The sequence below is a fragment of the Lycium ferocissimum genome, chromosome 5 (genome assembly GCF_029784015.1).
Source record: "Lycium ferocissimum isolate CSIRO_LF1 chromosome 5, AGI_CSIRO_Lferr_CH_V1, whole genome shotgun sequence".
NCBI classification, from domain to species: domain Eukaryota; kingdom Viridiplantae; phylum Streptophyta; class Magnoliopsida; order Solanales; family Solanaceae; genus Lycium; species Lycium ferocissimum.
This window is the reverse complement of record NC_081346.1, coordinates 6,762,798-6,786,080: the sequence shown is the minus strand read 5'-3', so window position 1 is coordinate 6,786,080 and position 23,283 is coordinate 6,762,798. Positions and strand designations below refer to the sequence as shown.

At 33.3% G+C, this 23,283-nt stretch overlaps 1 long non-coding RNA gene and 1 pseudogene across 5 annotated transcripts; both read right to left on the bottom strand.

The window, feature by feature from the left end:
• Window positions 1-6,486: 6,486 nt before the first annotated feature.
• LOC132055220 (uncharacterized) lies at window positions 6,487-22,549 on the bottom strand (annotated as a pseudogene).
• LOC132055681 (uncharacterized) lies at window positions 7,804-12,034 on the bottom strand. 5 transcript variants are annotated; one of them, XR_009414627.1, is made up of 5 exons: window positions 11,506-12,034; window positions 10,567-10,705; window positions 10,323-10,452; window positions 8,319-9,257; window positions 7,804-8,135 (listed from the first exon to the last, which is right to left on the bottom strand). It is a non-coding gene; the product is annotated as an uncharacterized LOC132055681 (long non-coding RNA). The 5 variants fall into 5 exon arrangements; XR_009414626.1 differs by having other exon boundaries at window positions 10,567-10,649; XR_009414624.1 differs by having other exon boundaries at window positions 10,567-12,034.
• Window positions 22,550-23,283: the final 734 nt, after the last annotated feature.

The window sequence follows — 23,283 nt, the reverse complement described above, 5'->3', positions numbered from 1 at the left end:
ACCATTTGTATTAAATATTAATCTGCAAGTTGGTAAAATATATTTACCAATCATGTTTACCATGTGGAGGATTATATTAAAGAGTAGTTCCATTACTATTCATGTTAAATTTTCCCTTTTATTGAACTAAAGTTTGATCAATTGATATTGTATTCTTTAGAAAAGTCTTCTGGTAGCGTATTAATTTTATTATAAACTATGATTTACTCATTTGGTAAGATTGCATGAGAATTGGGAAAATTTTGATGGTTTTCACAACTTGTGGGATTTTAATGTTTATAAAAAAAATTGCAACTTGAGAAATCCAAATTGCATGTCCAAACGTGATTTCATCTCATGAGATGAAATTATGTCCAAACGGCTCCTTACATAGTATTGGCATGCTTTTAACCTAGAGGTGTTTAGCAAAACTTAAGCCTATAAAAATTGGCACTATGTAGCCAAATGTTTCATCCGCATATTTTGTTTGAGCAAAAATAGGGAGAATATCTTTCTCTTTCCCTATTTCAGTTATTGAATTCTTAACACTAAGGATTCAATTTTTTTTATTTTTTTTATTTGGTTACTGCATATCCATAAAATTAGGGATCTAGTTATTCATGTTGTTCCTTTTTATTTGAAGTATTAGTTAAAATACTCTAATTATTCCCTTATTTCATGTTAGATATCCCTAAAAATTAGGGAGCAATTATTTTGTTTCCCTTATTTCAAGTTTTCGCAGCATCATTAAAAAAAAAAATCATATTAATAAAAGTTGTCTTTAACATCATAATATTTGATATATACATTTAATTTGGATACTAAATCATTTAATCCAAAATGTAAACATTTATTGAAAACTATACATCAACTGTGGAAGAGTCTTTCATTTGATGAATACATTTAGTTGATGTATAAATTTAGTTGATATAAACAGTTTATGTATACATTAGGCCGACTGCATATAATATTTGATGTATACATTTAACATGGATACTAAATCTTTTAACCCAAAATGTATACATTTATTGATAAAAGTATACATCAAAGTGTGAAAGAGTCCTTCATTTGATGTATATATTTAGTGATGTATACATTTATGCCTTAAGACAAACTTTTACTCAAAAATAGGCTTTCGGGTCAAATCTCCGTAAAAGGTTTGCAAAATTCCAACAATTTTTTTTTTTTTTTTTTGCCTTTTCAAAATCAGTATCAGAAGCATGATTTTTCCTAAAGTTCTTTGAAAGACTTTTCTTCCCCATATTTGTAGTATAAATTAACAACAAGCTCCAAATTTTGATTCGAAGGTGTATACCCATTTTGAACTCCACTAAATCCATTTTTTTTTTTTCAAAACAAGATTCTTGTAGTGGAAGTTCTAATTGTAATTGGAGTTCTAATTGAATGATTTTAGGAGAAGCAAGTGGTGGGTTTAGGAGAAGAAAGTGGTGGGGGAAATTTTGGAGAGAGAATGAGAAGCTAAGAAAATAAATTGGACAATGAAATGGAGAAACCAACGTATAAAGAGAACAAAGTAGAGAGAAAATGAGAAGGTGGGCCTATTTTTCTCAAAAGGTTATAGGTCATGTTGTCTTAAAATATTTGACCCAAAAATATATATCACTTTTACGCCAACTTATTAAAGATAACTAATATACGCTTAAATTAGTCTAACACTTCACACTGTGCCAAATTCCCAATAATAGTTGGTGGACATGACCAACCCACTTAGCTTGTTGGATTCGATATTGGGTTTGTATCACTTCATGTATTCGTGTAGGCTTTTAGTAGAATAGGCCTTATCATAGACATAATAAACATATTATAGGAAGCCAATTAGATCAAGTTTGATGGCTTGGCCTCTCATCTCCTCAAACCTACCCAACCATCTCATTAGACTGCCGATCATAGGAGAAGCAATGAGAGACAAACGTAGTCAAACGTTCCATACCTCTGCAACGTGTTTTTACATTAACGAATAAAACAACCAATTTAAAGGTATGTGTTTTATATATCTTTGAGTTTATGATATTTTTAATCTACTCAATAATTCCTGGGTGGTTATAAATTTATTTACATGAAGTTCATGAATAATTTATATAAATATTATGGCTGTGATATAACTTGCAAATCTAATTTTAAGGGATGTATATAATCACTTGCAAATCTAATTGACATAAAGATAGAATTATTTAATAAAATAACAGAAACTACTGGCCAATCAAAAATGTCTGTTTGTTTTTTGTTTTCTATTCTCATTTATCCCACCTTTAAGCTACAATCCGCCGGACAGGTAGTTAAAAATCTTTTTCTCGTTGTCCCAGCTTGCAGACTCATAGCTTTCAAATCTTTAAATAAATAAATAAATACGTAAGACAATATGATCTGTATTATTCTATGGACCGTATGGCTACCTAACCAAAAAGGCAAAAAGGTCAGAAAATATCATCCGTCTGATAAGGTTACCTGATCTGATTGGATGATTGCAGATTGAGATTTTGCTGACGCTGACTCATACATAAATTATACTACCATAAATAAACCAATCAAGAAGTGAAAAGTGTACCTCTTTATTTATTGCAAAAAGTTGAAGCTCAAAACAGAAGTTTGGTTACTTTACTGTCATCCACATATCTTACTCGACTCATCTAGGCATGGCAATGGAAATTGGATGAATTGTTTGTCCAGAAAAAGGAAAAGAAGAAGCAGAAGGTAACACAGAGGAAACTGTGTGAAGTGGGAGTATGTCAATTTTGCCAACAAAGAGGAGTCTATACTTGTTGGGTGAATGAGACATACTATCATATGAAATCATTACTACTCCGGTTTAATATGAGTGTCATTGATCATTGGTCGTACAAGAAAATATTAGTAATTTCTAGGCAAAAATAGATAATTTAATTAAATTACCTCTAATTAAATAGTAATTGAAATTTGGTCACTTAACACTTGATAAAGACAAATCTGAAAAAATAAATTTAAATCTTTTTTGATTTGGTAAGTGAACACTCATTTTTAACAAAAGAATAAAGACTAAATGGACACTTTTTCTGAACGAGAAGGAGTTTAAGATTAATCTGGCCAAACTACTTTAGTAATAGTCAAGATATCAAGTCGAATATTATATTTGTAATTTACTCATCAACCAATTAAGATTTTGAATATTAGTTTAAGGAAGTTGATTTCAAAATCTACCAATCAAAATTTTCCACGAATAGTTCTGTTAAGTGCGGTCTTTAACTTTGGTCAGTTTTGTTTAATCCTTGTTAAACGATTAATGTCTGTTTCAGCCACGTCAGCTGGACATCTCCACATTAGGAAGCTAAAAGTCCAGCATTATTCTTAAGCAATTTCCTCATATTTGGAACAAAGAAAAGGTTGTTACACATGGAGCCATTTTGACATTAGTGTGTTAATCTACGTAATTAAGCAGAAGTCTCTCGTTTAAGTGGATGACATGTGTTAATCATCCTGTTAAACTAAACCTGACTTTACTAATCCAACATTTTTTATACTTATCTAATGGAACATTCAAGAGACCAATATGTGTCCTGTTTGGCTCTCTTTTTAAAAAATTCCAAAAAACACGAAAAGGCAACTTCCACGCGTAAAGATAATAAAGTAGCTGCCATATCTTTTGCTCTTTCGGTATAAAGCCTTGCTGATTTGTCTTTTAAACAAATAAATCAGATTTTTATAATTAAGTGTAGCTTAGACCCAAAAGTATGGAATTTTAAATTGGGGGAGATTGATAAAATGATGATTTATTGTAATATAAGTCTTCTCGGAAAGGGACCTTTTATTTTAATTATTCACTTTTCCTTTAATAAAATAAAATAAAAAAAAAAGGTCGGCCATGTGGGGCCTGTACATGTGGGATTAATAAATTGGTCATTACTTTAAAAAGACAAATTGTGATTAGACATGTTGGAACCAAGTGACCACTGGACCAATAAAAATTAGGGAGTAGTCACTACTCACTAGTCATCTTTCTCCCTCGTGTTTTGCTTTAATTTGAGATTTATCTCTAATATAATAAAAATATTACAGCACTGTTGTGTTCCATCTGTCTTTTGGTACCACGGTAATCCGACAAATCGTTGATGTTTAATTGAACCAAATGAATTACTAGTATTTAAGTTTTGAGAGGATCAAATATAAGTTACAAAATTTATTTCATCAAAAATGTGAAAGAGTAATTTCTGATTGCCCCTTTTTTAAAATACTTTTGAAGATGAGTTTCAAGTTTTAAAAAATGATTTTGATCAATTTTCAAGTAATTTTTTTTATATTCGCAGAATTTCTATTATTTTCAGGTTAAAATGATGTCCAAACATGACTTTAACTTCCAAATACCTTTTAATTTTTTTTTCTCAAATACATTTTTTTTCATTATCACATTTTTGTGTCCAAAAGCCCTTTAAGTTGTTTGACATAATTTGTAATATCTAAATCTCTATAAAAGGGAAGTGGCAGCTACTTTGATGCATGGTTATAAATTTATAGCCAACTTTTTAATGAAAAGAGTCTCAAATACATATCATGAAATGGATGATACTTTTGGCCATTTTAATATAATATTTGTGAGTTGTGACTAATGAAAGATTGAAAGCATCAATGGTAAATAAATTAGATAATTTTCAGAGAATTATGGAATCTTATTCTATTAATTACATAAAAATGCTTAAGGGATCAACCAGATCTTAAAAATAAACATAATAAAAAAGGTTCTCGCTGTTTGCGAGTTTTAAAAGGCAAGACGTTAAATTGTTAAGCTTTGTGGTCCAATTATGATTACCTTCTCTTTTTCATAACTATACAGGATTTAAAAAGTTATTACAAATTTATAGCAGCACTATAAAAATGTCGTACAATAGCAGATTCTATAGCAACCCCCCTCCCCCAACCCCACCCCCTCCCCCAAAAAAAAATAAAAATCCAATCTTTATATATATTGAAAATCAATTCATGTCAAACCCAAGTGTTTTAACCGAATTCAAATTCTAAATTGTCAATTAAAGTCATTTACGACTTAATTACTGTAATTTGTCTGTATTTGCAAATAGATATTCCACTTTGTTAAGACAAGAAGTTTAGTTTATTAATTATTTATTATTTCATCTTAATTGGATTACTTTTCAAAGAATGGTTTTAAGTGAAAGAGAATCGATTTTAAATTGAATTCAATTTGGTTATTGTCAATACTTTAGGTTACATTTGTAACAAGAAAGGCTGTATTTTTAAGGACAATTCGCACGATTGTCCCTATTTTGGGGTGGTCTTTAATTTTGGGTAAATTACGTGTATATATATTAAGGAGAAATATTTACAAAACCTGACGATAATTTTCTATTTACAAAATATAACATTACAAACCCTATAACAAACATATTTTTTTAAAAAAATATTTTTTATTTTTTATTTTTCGCTCAAAAATTTATTTATGAAATGTGTATATCTGGCTCAAGGCTTAAAAAGTACTCTCAAAATTTAGTGTATGAAAATTGTATGAAATGTGTATATCTCGTTCAAGGCTTAAAAATCACCTCAAAATTATATGTATGAAAACGGTATGAAATTTATATCTCGCTCAAGGTTTAAATTTCGCTCACATTTTCGTGTATAAAGTTCATGTTAGATTTCTCTAAAATTAATACAACTACAACAACATTGTATACAACTTTGATACAACATTCAAGATTTAAAATAATCGCTTAAATTTTTGTGTATGGAATGTGTGTATCTTGCTCAAGGCTTAAAAAATTTGCTCAAATTTTGTGAATGAAAAACGCATGAAATGTGTATATCTCGATCAAGGCTTAAACATTACGCTCAAAATTTTATGTATGAGAATGGTATGAAATGTGTATATCTCGCTCAAGACTTAGAATTTCATTCACATTTTGTGTATGAAAAACTATATTAAAAATTTCGCTTACACATACACATTTCTTACATTTTTCATACAACTTTCATACACAAAAATTTGAGGTAATTTTTTAAGCCTTCGAGCAACAAAAAAACAAAAAAAATTAAAAAAATATAAAATTGTTTTTTTAAAGTTTAAAATAAAATTAAAAAACGAAAAATATATGAAAATTCATCATGTTTGGTAAAATATTGTTATGTTTTGTAAATAAGAAAAACTATCGTCACGTTTCGTAAATATTTCTCCTTAACATGTATATATACGTAGTTTTCCCTTTAATTTTCCCCCCTCAAATTAATGGTCTTTAATTATTGTCCTTCGTCTAAAAAAATGACCGAAAATATCCTGAGATTCTGAATTCAAATCTCAACAGAGTAAAAACAATCGCTAAGGTAAGATTTCATAGCAAACTATACTTATTCGGGCAAGAGTCTCAATTTTATAAGCATCAAAGGTTGATTTTTCTTAAAAAGATAGAAAGGGAATTCTAAATTTTATTTAAACAGAATTGTAGTTTAATAATGAAATGTTTATTTACTACATAATTTAAAATAGGAAAAAAATTACATGGTAAAATTTTAATTGATTTAGAAGTGCTAAATATTGGATTTCTTACATTGTTATATAAGGAAAGATTAAATAAGTATTAATATAATACTATTGATAATGGACACGTACAAAACTTACGGAAAGATAAAATGAGCCAGTTAATAAACATCAAGAAGGACTGGTACTACCCTTGCAAAAATATCCTACTAACCCTAACTAACTTAATATTATTCATGAATTACTTTAATATTTGGTTTCTACTGACGTTCCGTCCAAACCACTCATGTTTGATTAATGAGTGAAAATCTAATTTTTGTCAGTTAATAGTACCAGGCATGACATTATTAGAATGATCTAAATATGGAATTCTTTCTGAAAATCACAAGAACTTCAGCAGCTGCGTTTTTAGAGGGCGAGCAATCTATTAACGTTGAATGGACAGGGGAAAAGGCACTGTAGACCTTTGTGACATGATCATCTATGCATCTTAGAACTGGATAAGATGAAGAGCTTGGAGAGTTCTTTTCATCAGAGACAAATTCCGATCTCGCTATGCGCCATTCCTTGCCTCCGCTCAGTCTTCTTCCAGGTATCATCTTCACAATACAATTCTCGATCAATGACATCAATATCGGTCCTGTCCCGTTCTTCCAGTGCTGAAATCACTTCAGCAGATAACTTTGACCGCAATTCTCTAGTTACTAGATGGCGTTAGGGCCCGGGCCCAATAACATAGATGAAGACTTTGAGCCTAATGATAGGAGTTCAAGTTATAGGAAGAATAGTAGACAATTTTAGTTAAAGGAATACCATCAACTCTATCAAACAAACAACAAAAAGGGCATGTCTTTTCCGCAACTTTCATATTGAAGTGTCTGAGTTTGTTTTATATAGATTTAGAAAAAATAAAAAGAAGTCCGCGTTTCTAGCAGGAATGTCATTTTCTATACAAATGGCACCAGCATACAGCTTCGCTTCCGTGTCAATGTCTGTGGTTCTTGATTTCATAGTCAATTCACCATTCTAAACTCCATGTGACTACTCCTCAGACATCATCCTCCGGGGTTAGTCGTTGAACAGTAATAAGTCTCGACACTGCAAAATTAAATGTCATTTACATAAGAATTTGAGCATTGCAAAGAAGTCATTGTATGCTTGCTATAATTCAACCTGCTATAACTATAAGAGGGATTGCACTTTGGTATGCCACATTGCTCCATTGTTAGTAAATACGCCTTGTTAGCTCCAGAATTAGTTCAAATTCATCGTCTGAGAAGACATCTACGGAAAACTTCTTTTTGGTTTTTCAACGTGGAACTCAGAAAGTATCAATAGGAAAATCATACTCCAAAGACTGAAAGGAGGTTATACTTCACCGCTTGTTCAGAAAAATGTTTCCTATGCTGTCTCTGCGTAAGAGTGTGGAGATTCCCGCCAGGGTAGAATCCATGACCAAACATGAGAACTTATCAGTCTCGAAGTGTTTGTAGAGTGATGGAAGAAAAAGATGATCAAGGGATTGTCAAATTTGTCTTTTGGTCTGAGCACGAAGAAGCCTCGTGGCGGCTGGCTAAAGATACTTTATCTGTGACTTCCGTAGCAAAGTAACATTTGGTTCGACTCAGTTCAGCCAAGTAGCCACTTCCAACATCTCCGCAACCCAACCTTTTCCAGCAGTCTGAAATGGTTCAAACAATAAGCTACCATGTTTGGATCGGACAGCTTGGATAGCTTAATCAATAAACTAAGTTAGAGACGGAAAATAAAACTGAACAAAGTCAAGAACAAATTAATGAATTAGTGGCAAAGATCTGAGAAGCAAAAACTGAAAGGAGAAAAAGCCAAAACACCAGATGCTCACGGGATTATAAAATAGATGGATGAACCAACGAACAGAGAAAATTTCAGATAGCTACAATGCAAGGTGGTTGTCTGGCTTGTGCGGTGGCGACATGACGTTTGGATAAGTTTGTCTGCTTCTCGTGTTCCGATTCTATCAGCTGTAGATAGACTTTAGGTTCGATAATTAACTTCTCAAATCATGTGCCAAGAGACCATATAAGTGAAAGAAATTTGAATCATGCAACAGGACTCTAAATGTTCTCTGTCATGCAATGTTTAAGTTTTCTGCCTAAATCAATGTATCATTTAAATGAGACAGTAAAGTAGAAAATTACAAGCACCAGCAGAAACAAATTTTAGGCCCTCCTTCTGGACTTTTTAGGATATATAGTAGCATCTAGAGATGTATATCTAGAAACTAAAAGTTCCATAATCATTTCTTACTTCCACTTCCATCATTTTTCATACTTTAGTCTTCTCAGGCAAGGCTTTTGCGCACCTCCCTTCCCAGCCTTCTATTCACAGCTGACCAAAAGATTCTACTTCTGAAATTCTTACCAGTTATATCTCGTTTTCGTTACCCTCATAATTAGTTTTAAGTTGTTATATCTTATTATTCAATCCTAATAACAAATTCTGCACGGAAACAGCCTCTCTACCTCCCAAAGGTAGGGGTAAGGTTTGCGTACACAATACCCTCCCTAAACCCCAGTTGTGAGATTTCACTGGGTATGTTGTTGTTGATGTCGTACAACTTCTCCGCAAGTAATAATACATAAATTGTCGCAACAATGGTTCAGTTAGAAACAAAACTGAATTAGTTACTACTATGAAGTTCAAAAAGAAAGGCACGTTAGATTCTCGTGTACAGGAGATATCCTCATATTTGGAGATATACTGACTCTGGAAAAATAGTATCAACAGCCTTAGGGGATTTTCTTGTTAAAGAAATATACTCCTGCATTTATGAACATTTAGCTTGCAAATAATGGAGAGCGTCGTAGTGTAAGTTAATTTCAAGAGGAAAACTAAGGAATTCTCCAAGAAGTATGCAAGGAAGAGGAGGCATCTTTGTCTTCTTTTAAGTTGCAAAACCAGTTAGGAAGAAATCAAGAAAAACATTATTCAGTGATATTTGAGTGGAGGACATAATTAGAAAGTGGCACTAAAAAGCACCAGCTCTTACTGGTAGAACACTTTGATATGGAGAAGAAAGATGAAAAATAAATGGATAATACTCTTACACGGTTTCATAGAAAAAGTCGCCTTTTGTGTAATTTCTAAGTATCTACAGATATATATCATATGGCTATCCAGCAGATTTAACTCTTACATGGTTTAATCAAAAAAAGTCGCCTTTTGTGTAAAGTTCCTAAGTATCTACAGATGGCTATCATAAACTATATTCGTAAGTACACATCTATTTGAATCATATTAGGTAGGTAGACAACTTACTACGCAAGACAAATATTACTCGGAAAAGATAAAGAGCTAAAAAAAAAAAATGAAAAATTCAATTACCATATCACTCGAAGGTTTTATCCCAGAATATTTCTTCATTATCTGTCCATAGTTGGTATATACTCACCTCATAAGACTATTTAACGTCCTCCAATGAGCAGTTAGCAGATAAAAGATAGCACATAAATTCCATGCCTACATTAGGTAAATGATCAGTTAGATCAAGTAAAGTGTCTGCTATCCTGGCAGGCTATAGGGCAAACATGTTATTACTTGCAAGATGTAAATATAATCTAACATAGAAAAGGTAACTCCAACTGATGGCAAAGACCAAAAATAATGAGGTACAGAAAGATACTTATATTGAATAGAATTTCAAAAGTTAAGAAGTGCAAATAATAGCAGAATTACCCAGGTATCTATTAGGTTCAAGTTTTTAAATATTCATTTTCTTGAAAATGCCAATTGGTGTCTCTGTTGCCAATAGTATATGTAAAACACAATTAACATAGAAGAAATCATTACATTGAAAAATAGAAAAGAAAAGAGCATATTATTTTACCTCAACATAAAAAGAGTTACTTTGTTGACAGTTTTCTCACGTTATGTTGTTGTCATCTTGCAACCATTTCCTCGTAAATAACATGCCAATGTGCCCTGGACCAGTAGGAGCCTTCCACTCCTTTCATATGCTATAAATGTCAACATTTCAACAAATGAAATATCGCGACCATTAATATTAAAATTAAAGCAACTTGAAAAAACACTTCTAACTTAATGGGGAAGCAAAAGGTCCATTCTCTTACCTCTTAATATGAGCTGTCTGCAGCTCACTATCAAGCAGAACATGTGTCTGGACAACAACAAAACATATACTATCACCTTGGTGCTGCATAAATCATGGGCCGAGTGATGGGTCCATCTTATTCATTAACGTATAATAACCTAATTATAGGCACACATACCACCGGGAAAAACAAAAAAAAAAAAAAAAAAAAAAATTCACTTATACAATGAAAATAGAGAGGCTAGCATGGAGTTCAGATATCAAAGTAATGTATTTAATCATCATTAGATTGAGAAACACATTAGAAGGATTGTACAGATACACATTTCTACTGACCTAAATATCAAATAAAAAGAAGAAATAATCGATGATATTAATCATGTATACCTTAGTGTTCAAATAGATTGTCTAGACAAAGAGATAGAAAGAAATATTTTTGCTAATGATAATTCTTGACCAAATAACATTAGTAATTCTAGCACGACCAGAGTATAGGGCACCATGAAAGAGTTATCCATATTCACTTTCTTCACGAAAAACTTCCCTTTTTAGATACAAATAAATTTCCAAATAGGTTCCCATTAAAGAATACGCTGCATAACATGTTTCAAATAAATTATATTTGTGTTATCAAAAGTTCTGGCCTTGCAAAAGGAAAGATATTTATGTTAAAACACTTATGGGAAAATAAAACTATTTGGTTGTTTTAGGCATATCGTCAAACACCTTAACTGCACAAAGTTATTCCATTTTAATTAGATTTTTTGGTTAACATGGCAACTCAATGTGCTTATGCTCTTATCCTAGCATGGTCAGTAGACCTTTTCTGCAAGCTTATTGATCGAGGCATACCCCCTCTAGATAGGCTATTGTAAAACACAAAATAATCACCAGATTGCTGTAAAGTTCAATGAAAACGATAGAGAAAGAGATCAAGTCAGAGGACAATATGAATTACCACTTGCCTTGTTAGAATGTGGAATTAGGTAGGTTCCAAGTTCCAACACATAATGACACCTCTTGCCTGCAAATAAATAGAGGTGGATACAGCATAACCATTAATTCTTCGTTACAGTGAGTATGAAACAAAGATAACCCTATATTTTTTCTAGAAATTACATTCACTACTGAAATAGGTACCGGTGACTGGTTTGGTAAGCAAGAAATTTGAAGCTAATAAGAGGTTTTTTCTGTACCGAGCGGGAGCATAATCCGATGAAGCACAACGAAGAAACATCTACTTCTTTCTGACAGAAAATTGAGCCCATTTTTAAACATTAGCTATGAAATTGAAAAATCTGATTAGGCTAAAGATTGAGACAAAAACTGACCTAAAATTGCATATCCAGTTGAGAGCTGAAGTCGAAGAGCAGTCCTTGACGGTTTGGAGAAAAGAGAATTCTGAAGTCCAACCCATGTTTGTCCATAGTTGGAACAAAAAGATGAAAGAACTGGAAAGATTCTTCTGGAATTATATGTTGAGAAAAGCTGAATATCTCTTTTGCCCTTGAGCTATTGACGGATTTGCCCTTGATACTGACGATGAAGCATGGGTTTAACCCATGCTTCTATATAGTAGTAATATCAGAGAGGACAGCTGCGAGAGCAGGCTCTGAACTGATATTACGTCTAGAAAGAACCTTCATAATCAAAAACATATATCTCACTTGCACAAACTCATGAACACATACAAGTACCAATAAAGGGACACTCAACTAACAATTAACCTCAGGCCACTTCCTGGCGTAACGCTTAGTGACATCATGCACGCCATCTTTTCCAATAGCAAACACATAGTTTAAACTCTTTCGCCATCTTCATAGAAAGGTTGAAACATAAAAATAAGAAGGCAGGTCGGCTAAGGTTGAAACACCAAAACTAAGAAGGCAGTTACAAAATTAGTGTATATGAATGGTAACTTGGCAACAATAGACACATTATGGGATCTTAGTACCAGTGCAAATTTGCTCTTTAAAATATTTAATGAAACATGTGAGGTACTAGCTATAGTTCTCTAAAATATTTCATGAACATGTGCAGTACTTGCCATAATAAAAAGATTCCTAGTACTTAAATATATGCATGATATACTGAAAGTTTCCATTGTTAAATTGAGCTTTGGTTCTGTTGTCACTAAGTTTGACACCCTTTCACGGTTTCGAAACATGCTTCTTTTAAATCTTCAATGACTTCCTGATCGTTACAGTTGTAACAGATATACGCATGCCTGCGAAACTCCTAGGTTCTGGATTTACAGGCATGACATTATATATGTTAAGAAAGGCAGAGCAAATTTAATGGCAATACAGCACAATTAGAATTATGCGATTGCTATTTGCTATAATAGTTACATAATAAATCACATCTACTAAGAGGTCAAATTGGCAAAGAGAAAATAGCCGTTCTCATATAATAGAGGATTGTCATATATTCCTTCACAAGGATCAAGATGCATCCATCTGCATTATTTGGCCCAATCACTTCATGTTCTAGATCAGTGCAACAAATTTATTGAGCTAGCCTTGTGAAAAGATATTACCTTCCTAGAGAGGGCGAAAAGCACTTTGTCCAGACATGATCTGTGAAGTCTAAAATCTGGAAGGTGAAACAGCAGAAGTAGAAGATAAGCCAAACATGAATCTCTAAAACAGCTGATTTCCTTCCAAAACTCTCTTTTTTTTTTTTGGGGGGGGGGGGGGGGGGGTTGGTTTGGTGTGTGTGTGTGTGTGTGTGTGGGGGGGGGGGAGCTCAAAGGTAGAGGTTCCTTAAAGTCGTGTTCGGCATCAGAAGTTCAATATTAGCACTTAGATTTTTTTTTTTACAGAAAAAGCACCATAAGGGAAGACATATGTTTTCTCGCTAAAAGCAGCATAATGCAAAGCAATTGAGTCTGAAGCATGTTGCATTGTTTTTCAGGCAAGCACACATCTTCAACGTTTCAGGTTTAGGTCAGTGTCCAGGATAGTCACTCCTTGCACTACTCTTCTAGATTCTCTATGGGGGGGTTGTTACACATTTTATTTGTTTATCTTTCCAGCTGGTAAAATTTATTCCATCTTTCCCTTCTATTTTCTTCTTCTTATTTGGATTTCTAAACAGAAAAAAGGGAAAGATTAAATTCACCTAGACCCCTATTAGAAGATATAGCACTCCTATCTCATTCTCGAGCTAGTATCTCTTCGTAAAACTTCTCATACCAGTACAAAAAGATCAAAAACAAAAAAAGTCCTGGCGTGTATTTTCTGAGGAAGTTGGTGAAAAGATAATTGATGCAAGTCTTTTGTGAATTCTGTTTTAAAGGACCAGTACTCAACGGGTGGAAACAGCTCTGGGATTCTCTAGAGCTCTTCACACAAATATTCAGCTATTTGTGAATATTTCTTCAATTTATAGAAGTTTGGTCTCCAGTCAATCAATTCAAAATGGCACTTTGTGGCTGCAGGCTCTTAAATGTTTTTATTTGCATATTTGTCAATCTAATTTTTATCATATGTACATGGAGAAATTCACCAGTCACTAAAGCTTCCAGGCCAAAACGAAGAACAATTACAAAGGATTTATGAACATTCAATTCACCATACAGTGCAATAGAGCGCAATGGCAATTATCTAAACATGGTTGGCATCAAAATATTTTTTCTTGGAGAAGAAACTTACCAAACGAGAATCATAACCAAAAGCCCTACAATAGAGTGGGAAGCAATTGGCGCACTCCCCACACCGCCCCTTTCTCGTCTCTAGAAGCTGCATAAATGTCGGTCAGAAACTGTGACATGAACTCTTCCAGTAGCAGATGTATCCAACACCTTCAATGGGTCGTTGTATCTTGGGAAACGGGTGATATTTGAACACAGATTGCATCTGTGGACATTAGACATAAATGTTATACGACAACCATATTATTTTCCTGTTAAAAAGATATAGAGAGAAGAGGGAAGCCCATATCCTTACAGAGAGAGAATTTTAACGCTTAAAAAATGTCAGAATAGAAAAGCAGCTCCAAATGATTTCTTGCATGTGCAAAATGATGGGGTGACCAAAAAAAAAAAGTACACTAAAGCCAAGCTAGTAATGCTTCTTTGCTTACAGTTGACAAACCAAATGATGCCTCGATTAAACGACACTAACATCTGACAGTTGATTAAAAAAAAATTGCAAAACAGAGTACTAGTTGTGGACCTCTTGGTATAATTTTGGGTACCCTAAGAGACGGGATTTTTTGCTTTCCCAATAGCAGCGGTCTCAAAAGATTTCAACCGAGAAAAACCCAGCATAGAACACTGAGAGACTATGCTATATCACAGGAAATGCACTTTGAGCAATAACTTATCAAAAGAGCACGCTTTCAGTAGTTAATAAGGATTCCTGGGAGAAACCCACTGGCATTAATGTGGAAGCTTGTTACAAAAGTATACTTTCCTGTTTAGAACCTACCGGTTAGTTATTAGAAACCGAAATGATTGATGATCTCCCTTAGAACCTATCTAACACCACATAAAATGAAGGTAACATCTTTTCAGAACATACCAATAAAGTTCAACTCGAGAAGCACCATAAAGTGTTTCAGAAAAATTTGCAACTCCCATGCCTTGACTTCTGGTTTCATTACCACAACTATCACAAGGGGGAGCATTTACCCACCTACAATGACATCGAAAAAGAAAATGAGCATAGTGTCATTATATCCTGAGATTGAATGTCATCGAAATGCGGATGCTATAATCGATGTGCCATCATATATAGTTTGGACAAGATTGAAAATGATAGCATCCAACAAAGGGTGCAAATAGCACATGCAAGGATACAGTGAGAGGTTGTCTGAGATGGTTTGACAAGATCTTACATAAACCTCCATATGCACCAGCATGTAGGTGCAGTACCATGACAATTTGAGGTTATAAAAGGGGGCAAGGTAACCCAAAATCACGTGGAGGAAAGTAGTCTAAAAAGGATTTACAAGATCTTTGAATCAACGCAAACTTTACTAAGAGTAGATCGTAATATATGCAAAGGGTCCGTTAAGGTGACACCAACTAGTTGTAACTTGTAAGTTAGGTTTAGGTGTTGTTACACTTAAATTAGTACAATGGTTTGTCGGGGTTGGAGACTTATATGCCCATGTGAGGATAAGCTCTTGATTTACAGAACCCCAAATTTACCCTAAAGGACAGTCATTAATACTGCAATAAAGTTGGCTTTAAAGAGTGGAACTGATATAGCGAATTCATATAGTTGACCACAACTAGTTTGAGATTGACACGTAATTAATTGGTTGATTCTTATTTTAAGAAGACCCCATTAGTTACAAATGCACAACTGCTATGTATCAAAAGTCTTTTTAATAAAAGCAATTCATTTTTTAGGCAGGGAGAGAGAAGGAGACAGCTATAGAAATTTAAGGGAAGTTATGTGCTGCATAAACTGTGATTTGCAAGAAATAGTCGGGCTTAATTAACTGATTTCTCTAAAAGCAATGTTCGCAAGGAAAGAAATAGTCTCTCAAATCAGGTGCTTGTCTTTTTTTTTTTTTTTTCTGAAAACCGAGAAATCCACAACTTTGTCTGCAACGCGGTTCGAACCCGTGACTTGTGCCTAACCCGTGTTGCGCTCTTACCACTAGTCCAAATCCCTAGGAACCATCAAGTGAAAAATATTGACAGTCAAGTGATTACAGACAATTTTAGTCAAGTTATTGGGTGAGGTTCAAAACAGCCAGTCAGCAAGGGTATATGATGTCATTGACTGCAGCCATAAATAGGGTCATGATCTTCCGCCAGCTAAGTAATCAAGCAACAGAGTGAAGATATTATAAAAGAAAAATATCTACATAGCTTCCCTCTTAAACAACTATGAACTTTTCAGATGAAGTAAAACCATTTAGTTATACACTAAATTGAAGTCAAGGTTCCACTTAGAGGTTCATCATAGGCTTTGTCTTCGGCAAAAACTAAAAAGGATAGCAGAAAACCACATGCAAATCAGATGTGTCGGAAGAATACTTCGATTGAAACATAAGATTTAAATGATTTAGACCCATAGTAGTTTCAATACTGCATTTTCAGCATTATAGATACACATAACAACGTCACTGCATGGAAGTAGAATGAAGTGAAAATTTATTGAGTCCTTAATGACGAAAATTTGAAGTAGCAGTGGAGGCAAGAAATTACCGAAATGATTGCTTAAACCAGAATAGCAGCTGTAATTGGAAAGGATTATCTTGTTCAACACTTCAACTTTTATTGGTTTGTAGTTTCCTTCCTGAGCATATATAGTACAGATGCCAGAAATTCTGGCTGATGTCAACCCACAAATTCTCATATTCAGACCCAAACTAAGCTCCCACTCACAACCAATGTAACAAGCGGCGCCAAGTATGGACTATAGAACCTTCTGTATCGATTTAAAATTTGTACAGAAAAACTTGTTCTTCTTGTTGCTAAAGCTACTATAACTTTTTTTTTTTTTTTCATTTCATTTTAAAAATCTACTCTGAGGCCCATAATAACACATTCAAATTGATTTCACAATCATCTTCTTAGCAGTAACAAAATTCAGATTCAAAGGGAAAAACTGCCAATGATAACCCTTTTTTTTTTTGGGAAAGGTAAGTAAGAACATAAACTCAATATTATTCAGGAAACGGGAAAAGGGAAACGAAGCCAAACTATTAAAAGATACAAATGAATAAGTTCATCAAAGTTTATCAGAGACAACAGATCAAGCAGCATTGATTTCTTAAATTTTTTTATCTCTTGAACACCAGAAGAGATAGTAATATCTATGTTTGCCACTCTTGAGAAGGTTTCATTAACTGAAAGCAACAAAGGAAAGTAAATCTTATTACATGATGAATAGATACTCAACATCCCAACCTATTTCTTAAAAAACACCATCTCATTCTTGAATTGTTCAAAGTTAAATATACATATTTGTTGAACACAGTTACCAATTTATGCACAACAAATAAACAACAAGATGATAGTACTAATCCTTGCCAAGGAAATCAATGCTTTCTCCTCAAGCTTATCCACAGGCACCGTCTTTTGAGCCATTTCTTGCTCGTGGATCTTCATACTACAACATGAGGAAAGATGTTTATTATGTATCAACGGAAATGATTTTATTGCGTTTCACCTTTTCAAACTAAAAGTCAATGATGAATTACTCTATCCATCCCATCCCATCCCATGCACAGTATTAAGAGAAAAAGTGAGACTAAGGATATGGCATAATTTACGCACTTTAATATTATTGGGATAAAAGAAAATATCAAATTGATTATAGGATTTTGTGCGCACAGCTGGTATTGTAAAAGGAATCAAAAGGCACATAAAAGTAGAATCATAAAAGAATCTTGAATTCTTGAAACATGAAAAAACTGCTAAGAGTAATTAGTATTTATGGTATATATCCAAACTTTAAAGAAAATATTATTTATAAAACTTTGTTGGGCTTTTGAAGTAAAATACCTAAAGAAATCTCCTACTCATCTACTGAAAAGGGAGAAACAACTACGGAACACAAGTTAAGATGGACAACAGAAAGCCAGATACAACAAGATATACCATTTGAACTTGATTAACATATGGCCGTATCCGCTGTTCAACTTGCTCCTTATTTTCAGTAGCAACAAAATGCTGCATCATAAGAGCATCTTCTTCTGCCTAGATGCACATCACATGATAATAAATGAGTGTTATCAGCATAAGATGATAATAACAAGTTAGCGCTTGTAGTTTAATGGTAAAGCAAATGCAAAATAAAGGTTTTCTTTAACTCCAACTAAAGTCGTCATACAACTAAAATTAGTCTAAGGTGGAGAAAATGAAGGGTCAGTTGTACATTTGTTTCCTAATTGGCATTGATAAGGCATGCTAGATAAATATCACTATAGAAAATAAAAATTAACCTAATTTAAGGAAAAAATAATCATATAAATGAAAAGGAATGTAAATTCTTTAGGTTCCTTTTATTCCTAGCTAGAAATAAGTTTTGTTTACTATGTTCAAGAAAATCTCATCTTGAAATAACAAAAGAAGAACTCGATACCTTGCTTAATTTTAATCCTTTCAAACTGCTCACTATGAAGTTCTTCAAAAGTTGGGATTCTCATTGTAATTTTATAAATTAAAGGATTCAAGACAGTAAGATTTACCCATAGATTAAGGTTAGTAAATCAAGACCGGAAGTCCAAATCTTAGTTGTTGCAAGGAAATTAATGCCAACTTTACGCTCTAGCTGACGTCTATTTTGCTTACCTCGAGCGTCCCATTACCATCATCACTTCCATTTTTGTTACTCCCTCCCTCACAATTTAAGTGTCTTGCTTTCCTTTTTGGTCTCTTTCTATATTTAGTAAGTTTTTAATTTAACGTTAAATGACTTTAAAAGACCGCAAGATTTAAACTACATTTCATATTTAATTTAAGACCTGGAGATTCAAAAGTCTCCCTTTGTTCTTAAACTCCGTGCCAAGTTAATCTAAGACGCTTAAATTGGGAGTATATTTATTCAAAGTGAAACACATAGCTCAACACTAGGCCTATTGCAATCACATTGACAGTTGAAGAAAATCAAATAACACAAATGTTTGACAAAATTCAATGCAGAACCTGAAGAAGTCTTTATCTGACATTGCCCCTTTTTCTTTCTCCTCAGCTGCTATTTCCTCTTCAACTGGATCATCTCTTCCCAATATCTTCTCATCAATTCAATTTTAACAAATCAAATGCTCAAAATTCAAAATGGGTTTCATTTTTAACAAAGCAAACACTCAAATGCGCTAACATATTCATGCAAACACAGATCATATGGGATACATTCATCTCACTAGCAAATTTTTTTTTTTTCAAGTTGATCAAATAATTGACGAACTGTATGATACAATCATGAATATTGAAATTCACAAGCAATACTTGTCGAAATTAGAATATCAATAACATAGACATAACACGAGATAACGATCAACAGATCACTGTTGCACCTTGCAAAATCTCGAAAAGTAAATGCAAAATATATATATATATTTTGTTGATCAGGAAGAACTGGTACTTGAGGACCTGAAAGAAGAAAAGGCCTGTAAATGAAACGGTAAATTGATTTGAATGACAGCAAGTCATACTTTGGAACTTGTTCAATGTTTTGCAAGTCGGTTGGTTTCTAATGGAAAACGAATAAAATTGCAGCTCTAGATAGGAACTAATCTTCATTCATATACTCCCTCGGTTGATTTTTAGCAGTATTCTAAACATAAATTTTTTATTATTTTACCTATAGCATTAATTACTTACTTCAAGTTATTTTTAAAATTTAATAAAAATATACACCAGTTAATATGAATATATTAATAAATTATACACTTCATATATTAATTGTTAAATAGCATGAAAAGTTCAAAGCGGACAAACAAAAGTGAGGGGAGGGAGTATATATGTACAATGCCATGTTAACGGTTAAACCAATAACTCGAACCGATTATTAGATTATTGGATTAATGGTTCGGGTTAATGGGTTATTGGTTCGGGTATCGGGTGGTGTTCTCTAGTTATTGAAGTATCGGTTCGGGTCTCGGGTTCACCACTTTTATTAACGGGTGAACCAATAACCCGATAACCATTTATTTAATTATAATTATACCCTTCCATATATAACCTTTCATATATAATTTGTGGAGTCCAACGTCCCGGCGTTCATATAACCACTTCCATAGATAATTACTATGCCTATTATAGCTAGATATGCTTTTCGATTTAACTTTGTGGATGATTTATGTTACCTAAAAGAGGAACTTGATATATTGTATAATCACCATCGCTTGTAAGTGTGAATGTAGGTGCAAAGAGTGCTTGCACAATGAGTCTAAGGACTACGATGCCTCAATAGTCTGATAAAGTTCTAATCATGAACACCGAGACTAAGAAATAGAACTAATCTTTTTGGCATGGCTCCAATTGATCGAAATTGATCCCTAGTCTTGCCACCAAGTTAACACTTGCTTACCAGTAGGCTAATAGTGCCTTGTGAGTTGTGATGGAGCAAAGCTGCAATTGATTTCTTTGAATGGTTCATTTTTATAGCTAACTGCTGCAGGCACTTTCTTTTGTAGCTACTTTATTCATTTTGCATCTCGTTAATTCGTTTTGATTCTACTTTGGAGATGGGTTCTTTGTTCTTGAAAAAATTTCGTGTGATATCTTAATGGTTAAACCGATAACCGAACCGATAACGATAAAAAACTGATTAACCAATAAATCAGTAACTGATGCCTTAATGGTTCTTTAACGGTTTAACATGTCTACAAACCGATTACCGATAAGTTTAACTGATAACTTTCAAACCCGAACTGAACCACCCGATACGCAGCCCTAGCTTCTTTATACAAGTATGAATCTATGTAAACGTCATAAATGACGACTCGTGGGCTAGAAGATGGGCCGCACTAGCTAGATGGGCTCATCTTAAGTTCTTTGGGGCAATATGTCCTTCAAACGCGCTGGTCTTTCATTTTTGATCCTGTAATGCGTGGTCTTTAATATTTTCCCTTCCGAGCTAAAAGATCGATCTTACTACCTCTACCTAGAACATATAAAAGCCTGAAATAGACCTCAAACCTCCAATTAAACCTATTCATCGTTCCAACAGCAAACCTATCAATCGTTCCAACGTTTCACCAGAAAAATCTTCATTGATTTTCTTTGCTACGAAAAAAGTAAATACATAATATATAGCATTTGAATTGAATGCAATTCAACTCAATTTATCGCTTTTATTAGCATTTGAATTGAATGCAATTCAACTCAATTTAACGCTTTTATTAAGTTTAGATTTGTTAATATTTGAAAATAACAACAAATCATCTTCTATGAACTAAACAGTTGAGATTCAACATTGCGGATGATAATTTTACTCAAGTCTGCAGGAAGGGGAAGAACTTCAGTTTACAAAAGTAAAAACTATGCCGTGAGAGGCAAAATTACATTTTTCATAACCAAAACAAGAAATACATAAAATGTTAAAAGTTTTCTGATTTTGATTAGTTTATACATATCTTTGGATTACTATACAATGCTTATTGAGTAGAATTGATCAAATCTACTACTTATATCTGATTTGATTAGTTTATATCTGAAAAGGCAGATCATACAGAGTTTTGAGCAAGTTTGGTGTTTATCTTTACCGGAAAGAGCAAAACATCAGCTTACAAAAGAACAAAGTTTGTCGCTGGAGGCAAACTTTCATCATAATCAAAACAAAATACTTGCCTGATTCTTTGTAACCTTGTCATTCTTCTCCACTGGTCTTGCCCTAATTTTTGGAGATTTTCTCACAAACAAATGAGTCACGACGTCATCTTGTTCTTGCATATCACGTATAAGCCTCTGACCTTGAAGTCTCTCACAAATATGAAGCACTTCTTGTCCATCAATATCTCCTCCTAAAGTATAAGATACGTTAAGTGACGGATTATAAAAATCAAACAAGTTATATTGCATGTTTATGATAATTGACAATAATACACCTATTGTACCTGTGAATGCAAAGCAGAATGCTCCACCCCTGTCTACCAGAATCAAGTAGGGCATTGAAGTATAGTAAAATGTGTCTTGTCCTGGGTTATTGACGAGTGGAGAATAGGAAAAATTTCAGACAAACCGCCGACCAGCTTGAGTCAGAAATGGTAATCTTCCTCGGCCGCCCTTGATGGCACCGTCCGCCGTCGGTGGTGTTAGCAGCGGGAAGTGCCTTAGCACTAACATTTTGATTAACAGGTCTAAAATGGCTTTGAAGAGAAAATGCATACGGTATTGTAGCAGCGAAGGATGAAGGAGATGATTCTAAATTGACATAAGTCCACAAATTTACACAGAGTGTTGTATCCGAGTCGGATCCATCGCCGGAAAGTATTTGGGCATCGCATTGAAGTTCAGATTGGGGGAAGGAGACAGAAATTGCAAAGAGGGAAAGTAAAAGCAAGCAGCAACTCGAAATGGCTTTTCCCATTTTTTTATAGAAAGGAAAAATGGTTGGGAAAGAGCAAGTGAATGAGAGCGGGATGTTTTAAAAGACGGGGGTGTAAGGCAGAACGTTTTACATTTGTCTCGGTGAGGCGTAAGTCCCGAGGCGCGAGGCGTAAGCCCCATGGGTATTTAACTTTTATATTTCATAAAATAATAAAATTATAATAAATATTTTTAAATAGGTAAAATTACATTAAAAAAAATTAGTGTTGCCTTTTTTATTTTTCATACTTGTTGTCTTTTACTTCATATCGTAACATTAGTATTTATATTAGTGAGGATCAATTCAAGTCAATAAGATATTAGCCATGTGTTTTAAAGACATTACCTAGGATGTTATTGTAAAAACTTTATTTAATAATATGAAGATTTGAGTAGTTTAGTTCAAAGTTTTAAAATATTGCTCTTCATACATAGATAGTGTTTTTTCTTTCTTTTGTTATATATATTTTGTATCTTTCTTTCTTTTGTTATATATCTTTTGTACTTCTTTTTACAATCTTCAATATTATCTAAGAGAAATTTAAACAAAAAAATTCATCGGTAAAATTTTTTGGGGCCTAAAGCAAAAGTTTTACTAGCCGCACACTCTAGCCACCCTGCTTACAACTTGTAAATATATAACATAATTTTACAAGTATAGATAATACAATGAAATAAAAGCATAAACAATACAATGAAATAAAAGCTATTATGAAATACATATCAACTCTAACA